Source organism: Microtus oregoni, unplaced genomic scaffold (genome assembly GCF_018167655.1).
Source record: "Microtus oregoni isolate MIOR12 unplaced genomic scaffold, Mior012 000022F_ref0000154, whole genome shotgun sequence".
NCBI classification, from domain to species: domain Eukaryota; kingdom Metazoa; phylum Chordata; class Mammalia; order Rodentia; family Cricetidae; genus Microtus; species Microtus oregoni.
This window is the reverse complement of record NW_024543081.1, coordinates 33,789,139-33,800,738: the sequence shown is the minus strand read 5'-3', so window position 1 is coordinate 33,800,738 and position 11,600 is coordinate 33,789,139.

Here is an 11,600-nt window from a genome sequence, read left to right as displayed (position 1 = left end):
CGGGGTGGAGTGTGGGGGGGGGGGGGGGGAGGACGAGAAAGAAATTAGCCATTCAAGCCCTCTTAGAGCTAGAGGCCGCTTCTAAATTCCAATGAATTCAATTAACTTGATTGTTAACGTGTGCAGCGAAATGCAGCGTACAGATGCTGCCCACCTCCCTTCCTCCGTGGCAGAGGCAGAGCGGAGCCCTGCTTTGCAAATACTGCTGAAGTCTGTCTCCGTTAAAAGGATTCCCTCGGTTGGATAAACTCCCTCTCGCATATAAGAGATTTATTTTAGTCCAAATGTGTCTCTTCCGCTAAATCACTTGCCCTGGACAGGATAGCGAGGTGTGTGTGTGTGTGTGTGTGTGTGTGTGTGTGTGTGTGTGTGTGTGTGTACACATATACGCGCGCGCTCCCGTGCTCCCGCGCTACCTGGAACCTCCCCAAACTGCCTAGGAAGCTAAAAAGAGGGCGACCAGTCTGTCATTTGTTAACCCTTTCTTTCTGCCAACCCCAGACTTACTAGGCTGAAGGCAAGCGTGGAAGCGTCTGTGCTGCTGAAGTTTTCGCTGTGGGTGGGCTGAGAATGAAAAGAGAAAACATTTTAAAATTTCTTTTTATTGTGATTTCCAGATATGAAAACATGCAAAAGACACACGTGCGAAAGAAACGTATAATGATGATGACAATAAACGTGAGAACGTCTAAGGAAGGGAAGCAGCCATCTCCAAAGACCGCTGAAGTGACTTTAGCTTCTTGAGAGCCTTTAATTTAATGATTTCAAAATACTTGGAAAAAAGTTTCAATGCCGCCAAGACTGCACAGTTCGTTTTCCCGGTTAAACCTGCAGGCGTCCAAGCCCCTTCATTCTTTTTCCTTGATCCTTACGGTCCCAGCCCCCGCCCCCACCCAAAGTAAAAGGTAAAAAGGAAAAAGAACAAGGTCAATGAGTTAAAATGGACAGTAGGTGGCGCTGTTTGGGAAAAAATGAGAGTGAATTTGCTCAGTAACTTGGTCTTTGGGAAGTAAGCTAAAGTAATTTGGTAAAGCCTTATTTGTCTATTCCTTCCTTTTCTTTTATTCCTTCCTTTCCTTTTCTTTCCCTTCTACGCGCCATTGGTGTGGACTTCTTTCTAAGTCTACTGCATCTTGGTGACTGTGTTATTGGTTCATGATAAGATCCGAATATGAATTTGGCCCATAGTCAAGGTTCAGACAGAAACTGAAAGGCAGAATGAACTGAGAGTGGCCCTTTTAGCACATCGGACAGGTGTGGGGTTAGGGCGCTGTGAGTAGTGTTACAGAGTTCGGCTACCGTGTCAGACAGTCAGCTGACCCATCCCCTAGACTTGGGCCAGCAAAGCCAGTCCCCCACCCTAACCCCCACCCCCCAAACACGCAGTCATTTCACCTCTGGGAAGCATGGCTTTGGTGGGTGACTTCAGGCCACTTCCTCATTTCCCCAACAACCCTCTTGACTTCAGCCTCTGATTGAGGTGATTCAACTGTTGCAAACACTGGCTTAAATTTCAGGCCCGAATTTCATCTTACTTAATCAGACTTGAGCTTCCTGATTTTTCAGGGTTTGGGGAATGGTAAATTATTATTTTAAAGCATTACCCAACCTCTACATGAAGACTTATATGTAAATTAAACCGAGTTAGGAGTAGGGTAGAAATTGTAGGGTGTCGAGTCTCTGCCTATAACACCCCCAAAGAGCCTCATAGCTCCCATCTCTAAATCTCTAACCGCCTAAGTGTCTGCAAACGAGGGCGCCTTACCTGTTTTTCAGTAATGCTAAACCAACCCTATGCTAACAAATCACACAACAGAACACCTGTAAAACTGAGCTTCTTTATTAAATAAAAACACATGTGTTGTTTCTACCTTGTAGTTCATAACCCATAAAGCAATGCTGCGTGTCCTCCAGCTGTGGGCTGAAATAAACTCGGATTCTGCATCTGTGAACTTCTGCCATCCCCTCCCCCACCAAGGCAAGAGAGAAACTGCTAGCACATTTTAAAGCTAGAAGATAAGGGATTCACAATAAGAGTCCTTTTGCTCAAATTACACCTTTGATATTTGATGTCTGCGGGATCATAGAAGTGCTTCACTCTTCTGGGTCTTTAATTCCGTAGTTGCAAGTGGAGAAAAAAAATCATGAAAAAGGTGCATTTATGTGTCTCTCTCTCTGCCTCTGTCTTTGTTGTTTGGGGTGTGTGTGTGTGCGCATTTACTCTTTGGTCTTACAGAAGAAAGATGTACTCTTCTATTTGCTTGGGATTTAGCTGTTGCTTTGATAGAGCTACATGAAAACAAAGTTGGTCTTTCCACATCTACGCCATTTGAAATTCATGAATGCTTTTAACAGTCTTCCTATGAAAGCATGGGAGGTTTCACTGCCGAATCTACAGAAACAGAAGTGAACTTTGGGTACTCCACCCCTTAAATACTTGTTATCTAAAATATGTCTCGTGATTGGTGCTGTGTGTTGTGATTATTGTTCTAGACACTAAGAGTCTGAAGCAGAAAGATCATGAATTCAAGCTAGACTCGGCAGTATCACATGTAGATACTGAAACCTATTGGTTTACTGGGTTATTCAAATGTTCAAATTATTAATTTTCCACTATTAAAAAATATTCAGTCATTAGCATCACCTTCAAGATCATCTACTACATCTTCAAATATTAGAGGGTTTCGCATCAATTGTATGTGCGAATTTCCCACAAAGACATTTTCACCTGGATCCACAGCATTTCCATCAGCAGCAGACACTTTCAGTCTTTGACACTATGGTGGTAGGTGTGCTTTATCGAATTAGAATAAATCCTTAAAGCTGAACATTATTAGTACACAGCCATAATCCCAGCACTTGGGAGGATGAGGCAGGGGGATTTGAGTTCAAGGCCAACCTGACCTACAGAATGATACCCAGCTTAATACTTAAAGAAATGAATAAAAAACAATGACATAATAGTAGTCTGTCTATTCATTCAAGTAAAAATGCTGTTTCGGGATCTAAGTGTCCAATACAGTGGACCAACAACTGTGGTCACTAAGCACAGGGAAGATGGCTATTGCATGTGTTTCCCACATTTTCACATAGTCATAAGAACTCATAAAGTCAAGGGTTGATGTTCGGTCAGGAATCTGCACTACTTCACTTAGGGCTTCTCAAAAGACACTGTTCTTTGCTCATGAGTGTGTCTGGGGGTCACTTCAGGACTTTGACTTGCTCCCCTGAGCAGGTTAGTCACTGCTTCTTGCATCAAGGAAGCAAAGGGGGAAGATAAAAAAAAATGCATAAGTACTGTTGTAACTAGTCTTGAAGAATCTTGGGTTCCTGCAAGGACTGAAAAAATACTATTTTATTTTATATATAATAAATGCAGTGGTGTGTGACTTTGTGCTTTCCTTGTTAATTTTAAGATTTTATACTGTTGCTGATAGAAATGAGATCTCTAACCATGAACACAGATGTCAGCATGTTATATGAAGCATGGCTGTAGGAAATATTTAATGCTTTTTATGGCAAAAAAACAAAAAGACCCAGAGAATATGACACACATTTGGTAACTTTTGGCTTTCTACATTAGAATCAATATGCTTTCCACGACAATAATCAGGCAAAGGATACAGTTAAAAGTGTGACCCAGAAGGCTTTGCACGGTCTTTAAAAAATTAGTATATGTGAAAACAGGCTGACAGAACAGAAATCTGGAGTCTGCCCAGCCCACCGGCATCTCCTTACTCCATCCCCTTCACTCTCCTCCACTCCTCACTACCTCCCTCCCGTGCCAGGCACTGTAAAACCAGCCTGTACCTCTGGCTGAGATGTCAATGCAGCCCAGAGTGGACACTTAAGATGCTAATAAGACAAAGGACCCGAGGAGTTGCATGTCGGATTAATGGAAGAGATAGAACAGACATGAAAACCTGTCCTCTGCAAATGAGCCCTACATCTGGAGCTGTATGTCATAAAAAGCCTGATTCTTGTGCAGCCCCATTGAGCTGCTACCTTCTCACTCTGCACCAGCTAGCTTCCTCCACCAGAAGCAAATCTATGCTTAATAATTCTCTTGATTTGCGCCATAATGTCCTGCTTAGGGACCAATGGACTGGAGTGCTTCTGGGGAAGCCATCCTCTCTGAACCCTGATCTAAGCCAAAGTCTTTAACAATGTTCAGTAAGAATTAAAACAGGATGCTTTTCAGGTCACATTACTGTAAGCTCAGTAATGATGAGAAATAATTTATTTAGAAATAATTTAATATCACTACTATTATTAATTATTATCATTATTATTTTAGTTTCCAATTTGGTTGATACCAGGGGCTTCCAAAATCACATAGAAAGCTACCAAACTGTTCCTCTTAACAGTCCTATAATTAATTCAGAAATAAACAACTGTAGAGGTTATTTCTATGTTTATGGTGTCCACTGAACTTGGCAGTGGGATTGTGGGAGATCTAAGCACCTATCACGCCCAAGAAAGCAGACTGAACATATCAGAAGAGATCAACATGCTTGCTGCTCTATTGAGACAGGTAGAGGAGGATTTCCTTTCTCCTCAACATAGTTTTTGAAGAGGTCATCATAACAGAGTTACAAATTTTGCCAGTCTCAGAGCCTTTCAAATTAGGCTCTGAAGATTCTTTGAGTTATTTTTCTAAGATCTTAAAAATGGAGAAGGAAAGAGAAGGAAATTCAAAAACCACTACACACGCCCTTTCTAGACATCTATCAGCGCCCTCTCCATAAAGGAAGAAGAAACCAGTTCCAAGCCATTATATGACTCATGTTAAACCCAAAAATGTAAACAATTCAAATCAGTCTTGGTGACCCACACTCACACTCTGAGAAGCTGGGCAACTGACACTGGGGAGAACATGAGTTCAAGACCAACCTAGGCTTATACTGGTGTTAAGTTTGCAATGATTTTATGCAGATTAGTGTTTGCCTGCATGTCCGTATGTGAGCCTGGTGCACATGGGATCACCCTTCACTGGAGTCATTGACAGTTGCAAGCTGGCATTTGGATGTTGGGAATGGAACCTGTGATCTCTACAAGCACAGCAAGTGCTCTTAAGCATTAAGCAATAACTCCAGCCTTGAGTCTTTTATTTTAAATGTAGAAAGAATCCCTCTGTCATGGCATAGGGTCTTGACATGCTACTTTAATTACATAGAGATTATATGGGAATTTACATGATATGTATTATAGCTTTTAAATTCCTATTTAATTTTCCAGAATCAACTCCCTGCTCATTAAGTTTCTGGTTAGAAGTACCCTTATGTGACACAAATGACATCTTTTTCACTTGGACATTTCAGATGCTGGCTATAGAAAAGCAAAAGAGCACACTTGAGAGTTATCATGTTAATCAAGAAAGCTATGTACTTAAATAAGTAAACAAAATCAGAGAGTGTTAGTAAGGGGTCCTCTGCAATATAGGTGTAAATACAGAGGGACAGATTTTGAAATGGATATGCTGTGGAAATGTTAAATGTACATCATAGATATAGTCTTTAGTACCGTAGTAGTTGAATAAAGTACATGTCACAGGGAGGGTAGATTTCAGACTTTGTCAGTGCAGATGCCAAATGTGTAAGGCATGGGTGGGTTTGTGGGCTTGATTTGGCTTGTGTACCTTGCATTAAAATGTTATAATGAGAAATCCTATGATACAGACATTTACAGCCATGACAATATATAATCAGAACAATACGTAAAAAGAAATCAGTAACAACCCTTAGAATTCTGTGTTGTGTCATTAACTCATGAAAATCTTAGAAACTTCATGTTTTGAATGAATAACTTGTTAGATAGTAATTTATCTCTTAGTTGAGATTATAGCTACTAAACTTTCTTGAGTAAAAGAACCTTCCTTATTATTTGGTTTTAAAAAGGGCCCGTGTCCCCAAAACAATTCACACATTCATACACTAGCATATGATTTCAGAAGCCCCCTACTGCCTTCCAAACTTGTTTACACAAATCTAAAAGTCATATTCCAAGAGAAACAGTGTAGCATCTTTGAAAAGACCATGAAATCTCAACTCTTCTAATTATTTAGATACTATGATATGTGCTTAATTTTTTTCATAAAAAGAAAAACACTAACAGGCTGTTATTTTCTCTAATGATGCACCATCAGTTTCTTTTACTGTTCAGACACAATATGGAATTAAATATTTAATTATTAGAAAGAAATTTTAGGGAACACTTGGTTCTCTGGAGAATTCTGGGGGTGTCAGATTCTCCAAGAATTCATTACATTCTCTTTACTCATGTATTGGAACCTGATTTCACAGTTTTAGAACAATGCAGAAGTTTTCAGACTAAGAAAACTCTAAGCCAGCGCTCAGGAGGCAGAGGGGCAAGCAGAGGCAGGCAGATCTCTGAGTTTGAGGTCAACCTGATCTACAAAATGAGTTCCAAGACAGCCAGGCTACACGGAGAAATCCTGTCTCAAAAAGCAAACAAGCAAAAAAAAAAAAAAAAAAAAAAAAGACAGAGAGAGAGCGAGAAAGAGAGAGAAAACAAATTCATGATGCCTCTGGACTAGCAGTGTCAAGTGAAGTCTCCGCCCTTTAAGGAAGAAAGGTGCCAGGTGCACACCCAGTTATGGGAATCATTGTTCCAACTATACCTAAGGGCAAGCATTACCGCTGCCAACCCAACTCCCTTCAAGGAGTGCCACTCCAAGCTTTAGTCACTTCCTAACCATCAGGGTGACTTCATAATGAAAGCAAGAAATGGTGGTGCTTTTCAAAGAAGTTATATTTTCCTGAGTTCTAGAAATGGCTCTTCTGTAGAATCTTCTTCATAGCACTTCAACATTTCCTACCCATGAGGTCATCGTGGGTATGAGATCTGAGCATGAATATACACCTGGGTGCTGGTTTTACTCTTGTCGTGTCTCTCAAAAATCATACCTGTTGTTTGTTCATATAAAAATGGCCAGACTTTTAATTAAGCAGTTTACGTATGGGGAACGGTTTTAAGGGTAAAGACAAGTAGCGTTGGGAGTCAAAGGTGAAAAGAAATAGAAATCCTTATTTTTTTTTTTATTTTTTTTTTTTTTTTTTTTTTTTTTTTTTTTTGGTTTTTCGAGACAGGGTTTCTCTGTGGTTTTGGAGCCTGTCCTGGAACTAGCTCTTGTAGACCAGGCTGGCCTCAAACTCACAGAGATCCGCCTGCCTCTGCCTCCCGAGTGCTGGGATTAAAGGCGTGCGCCACCACCGCCCGGCTTAGAAATCCTTATTTTTCCAAGAGGTCAGGGGCAGTCTTCAGTACATTTTCTAGGCAGCTTTAAAAAATGTCGATTATCTCAAATCGTCAGGCCCGCCTAGTTCGTCAGAACCTTTAGTGGCTCCAGGAAACGTGTTTGGAAAATTTGGAAAGCCTCCTAGTAGTTATTATGCACTCCAGAAGCCTGGGAGCTTAGATTTTAATAAGGTTGGAGGAGAACCCTGTGCCCTTTCCTCATGGCTGCTTGGAGTTACAGCTTTTGTCCTTAACACTATTTAGCCATTGAAAGATTTACACTGCCTCTTTTGCAAGATGCTACTGCCAGTTTGGAAACATTTCCTGTTGATGGCTTCATGCTGTCTTTGACACCATGAAGTCCCTGTAACCAGTAGGTTACCAGATAGTACTTTAATCCACTGAGATCACTCAGGAACGCTGGTAGCCAGGAAAAAGTGAGGGCGCTAAACTCAACTGTTGCTTTTGAGATCTCTATACTTGCTTTCTACATGGTCTGAGAGAATTGCTTAATTTGCCTAAGCCTTAATTTCTTCTATGTAAATTGGATATGGAAGTGAAAGTTTACCTTCAAATTACATTGTGGGATATAAGCAATGATATTCTTTTCATGTTCTGATAGGTCTGAAATAAGTGTCAACCATAATTACTCGTGCTGTCGAAAACACCAGAAGTTTAAAAATGACAGTGTCCCTAAGAATTTGTTCTTTTCCTTACAATGAGAGTGTTTAGCATAGCAATAGTGGAGAGGGTGCCCAAACTGGCCTTACCCTGTAGTCAGATTGATGAATATCTTAAATGTCACCATAGAACCCTCATCCAGCAGCTGATGGAAACAGAAGCAGAAACCCGCAGTGGAGTGCTGAGTTGAGCTACCAAGTCCAGGTGAAAAGTGGGAGGAGTGAGAATATGAGCAAAGAGGTCAAGACCATGATGGGGACACCCACAGTCTACCTGAGCTAATGGGAGCTCACCAACTCCAGCCGGACAGGGAAGGAACAGCATAGGACCAAGCTGGACCCTCTGAATGTGAGTGACAGTTGCGTGACTGAGGTCAACTGTGGGCACTGGCAGTGGCCCTGGGATTTATCCCTACTGCTTGTACTGGCTTTTTGGGGAACCCATTCTCTTTGGATGGATATCTTGTTCAGCCTAAATATAGTAGGGAGTGCTCTGGACCTTCCCCAAAGCAATGTGCCTTACTCTCTCTGAGGAGTGGATGCAGGGGGGGGGAGTGAGGAGGAGAGTGGAGGGAATGGAAGGAGGGGAGGGAGTGGGAACTGGGATTGGTATGTAAAACGAAAAAAAAAAGATTGTTTTCTTTTAAAAAAAATAAAAAAGTTGGTCAATTCTTCCTGAAGACTTAAAAGTTGTGGATCTGGCTTTCAGTGCCTACAGAGAGAGTTCCTCGGAAAGCACCTACTAAGCATCAGCAGTGAGTATGAAGTACCTACTAAGCATTAACAGTGTGACGTGCCTAAGGAGCTGGCCAGATCAACAATCTCCAAGTCTCACTGAAAGCATAGCTATCTCCTTGTTTAAAGTTTAAAATACTCATTTGAGAGAACTCGTGGCTTCAAAATCTCCTCTGAAACACATGAGAAAATTAGCCAGCATTGAGATGTGTTGGAGAGGTGGCTTCTTAGGACGTGATCCAGTCAGGAGGTTCTGCTTTGGGGGCAGGGTCAGTACCCTTGTTGCACCAGAGGGTAGTGATCAAGGGAGTTTCCGAGACATAGTCTGGGTTGTCTCTCCGTGGGTGCTTGCTTGTTCTTCCACCAGGAGATAACAGAACAAGGAACCATTAACCTGGACAAATGGAGGAATTAAGAAAGTTCCTAGACTCCAGAGTAATTTTCTCCTTGAGTGCTGGAGTATTCAGAGACAAGATGGAGTCGGCGATGTCAGCGTTATCTTATCATAGCACGGTTAGGAGGATCAAAGCAACACACACATTGTTTGCAGCAAATGGCGTTTCCTCTACTATTTCAATGCTTATTATTTCCTCCTTCAAAATTTAACTGATTGCAATTGTTGCACTGTGCCTCCTGGAATGTCCAAGCATGGGTATGGCTCTAGCTTAGTTATATAACAACATATTAAGTGATCACTAGTTCATTCATTAGCTTCTCTGGTCAATATTTGTTCAATACATAATACTTTTAAGGCTTTGACTCAGGTATCCTAAAAGATACAAATGCTGAGAGCATAATTTTCCTTGGTGTTAAAGAAATCCTCGTGTTAAGAATTTATTTTGTTGAAAGACACAAAAGTGCCTTTGAGAGAACAACCCTTACCAGCAACAACTATGTGGAGCGGAAGTGATTTGCTGTATCAAAACGTGCCAAGTCTATCTAAGGTATAGGAAACCTTTTACCTAAACCGCGTTTTTCCTACCACTACCTTACCATATATAATCCCTCTGCAAGAGGCCAGGGAGATGATTCAGTTTGTAGGGGTAGTTGCTGACAAGTTCAACCCACAAAACCCACATGGTAGGAGGGAACCAACTCCATTCAGCAAGTTGTTCTGATTTTCACAAAGTTGCTGTATACACACACACAGAGAGAGAGAGAGAGAGAGAGAGAGAGAGAGAGAGAGAGAGAGAGAGAGAGAATAAATAAATAAATAACTGTAAAAATTTAAAAGAATTCTACTGTTTTAAAAAAGGGCTTTTAAGAGTAGCTATGGAAGTAGGAGGCCCCTATTTTAACAGCAGAAGCATACTATTTGGAGAATAAATACTCCATGATTTCCTTTTTATTTGTAGTGCTTGGTCTTAAATTGTGACCATGCTTTATGCTAGATAAGTGCACTATGACTGAGAAATTTCTCCATCCCTTGTGTTTTTCATTCAGGGTCCCATTCTGTAGCCCAGTCTGACTTGAAATCTACAATCCCCCACTGGTGCATCATAGCTGTTGGGATTGTTAGCAGATGCTCCCACATAACCTGCTATTTTTTTACTGACCTCTAAAACATTTGTTGAGTGATGCTTAAGACTGGTTTTGCTTTTTACACTATTTAATCACAGTTGAGGTTTTTAAAAAGTGTTAGAAAACTTATTTCAGGAAGGAATAAATGTCCTATCTACTAAATTCACATAGTTTACTAGTGGCAATAGTATTTGATTCATCTTTAACATAAAACATGCTGTCTTGTACATAAAATAGAACAAAACAGAAAATATTGTGTTTTGAATAGACAGCATCCTCCGTAGGTTCATATATTTAAACACTTGCTTCTGAGTTAAAGCATTGTTTGGAAAGGTTACCGAACCTTTAGGAGTCAGGATTTGCTGGAGGAAGTACATCACTTGGAGATAGGCCTTGAGGTTTTATAGCTTTGCCCCATTTTCTGTTTACTTTCTATGCTCCCTGACCATCAGACCAGTCTCATGACGCTGGCTCCTGCCATGGGAGCCTGTTTACTGTTCTAGAGGTTGCGGAACCTAAGAAAATGAAGTTGATTGATGAAGCAGCCTAAAGTCTCATGCAATAGCCAACTTTATTCAGAGCACCAGATAATTTATTTGTCAGGGGTTAAGTGGAGTCGCATGAGTATCCAACCATAATAGCAAGCCACTTTTGGCTGGCAAGCTGCATGGGGTGAAAACACGTTTTTTTCATAGAGGAGCATGAACAAATACCATTAGCCAGTTGTAATGAATAATCCGAAGTAAACTCATTCTTCTTATATATGCCTGAGATGGCGCACAAAAGAATAATCCAAGAACCATTCATGTTTTTGAAGAAACTGAGGTCAAAGGCTCTTGTCTTGGTTTCTTGAAGTTTTCTCAAGAATATTCAGAATTATCTCCACAAGACTCTATTCTTGAGCTGTGTGCAAACAGAAAGCATCTGGAAATGGGAGGCAAAAAAAAAAGTCACTCCTCCACCAAGCTTTGGTTTTTGTTCAGGTATTCTATATATTGCAACAACAGAAAAGAACCAAATACAGATAGGTAGATGGATAGAACAGAGAGAGAGAGAGAGAGAGAGAGAGAGAGAGAGAGAGAGAGAGAGAATAGCTAAATAGGTAGATAGATGATAGATAGATAGATAGATAGATAGATAGATGTTAGATAGATAGATAGATAGATAGATAGATAGATAGATAGATAGATAGACAGACAGATAGATGAGAGATAGAGAAATAGATAGGACTCACAGATATCTTAATAGTATACTACAAAACATTCTTCAATAGTCAGTGCCATTAGCTCATTTTCATAGATGAATTTACAGATTTCAACATCCCACAGTGGCTGACCCCATTAAGTTTTGATGCAAATTGTTAGCAATTAATAGTGTTACCAGAGTCTCAATGCAGGGATATGACCT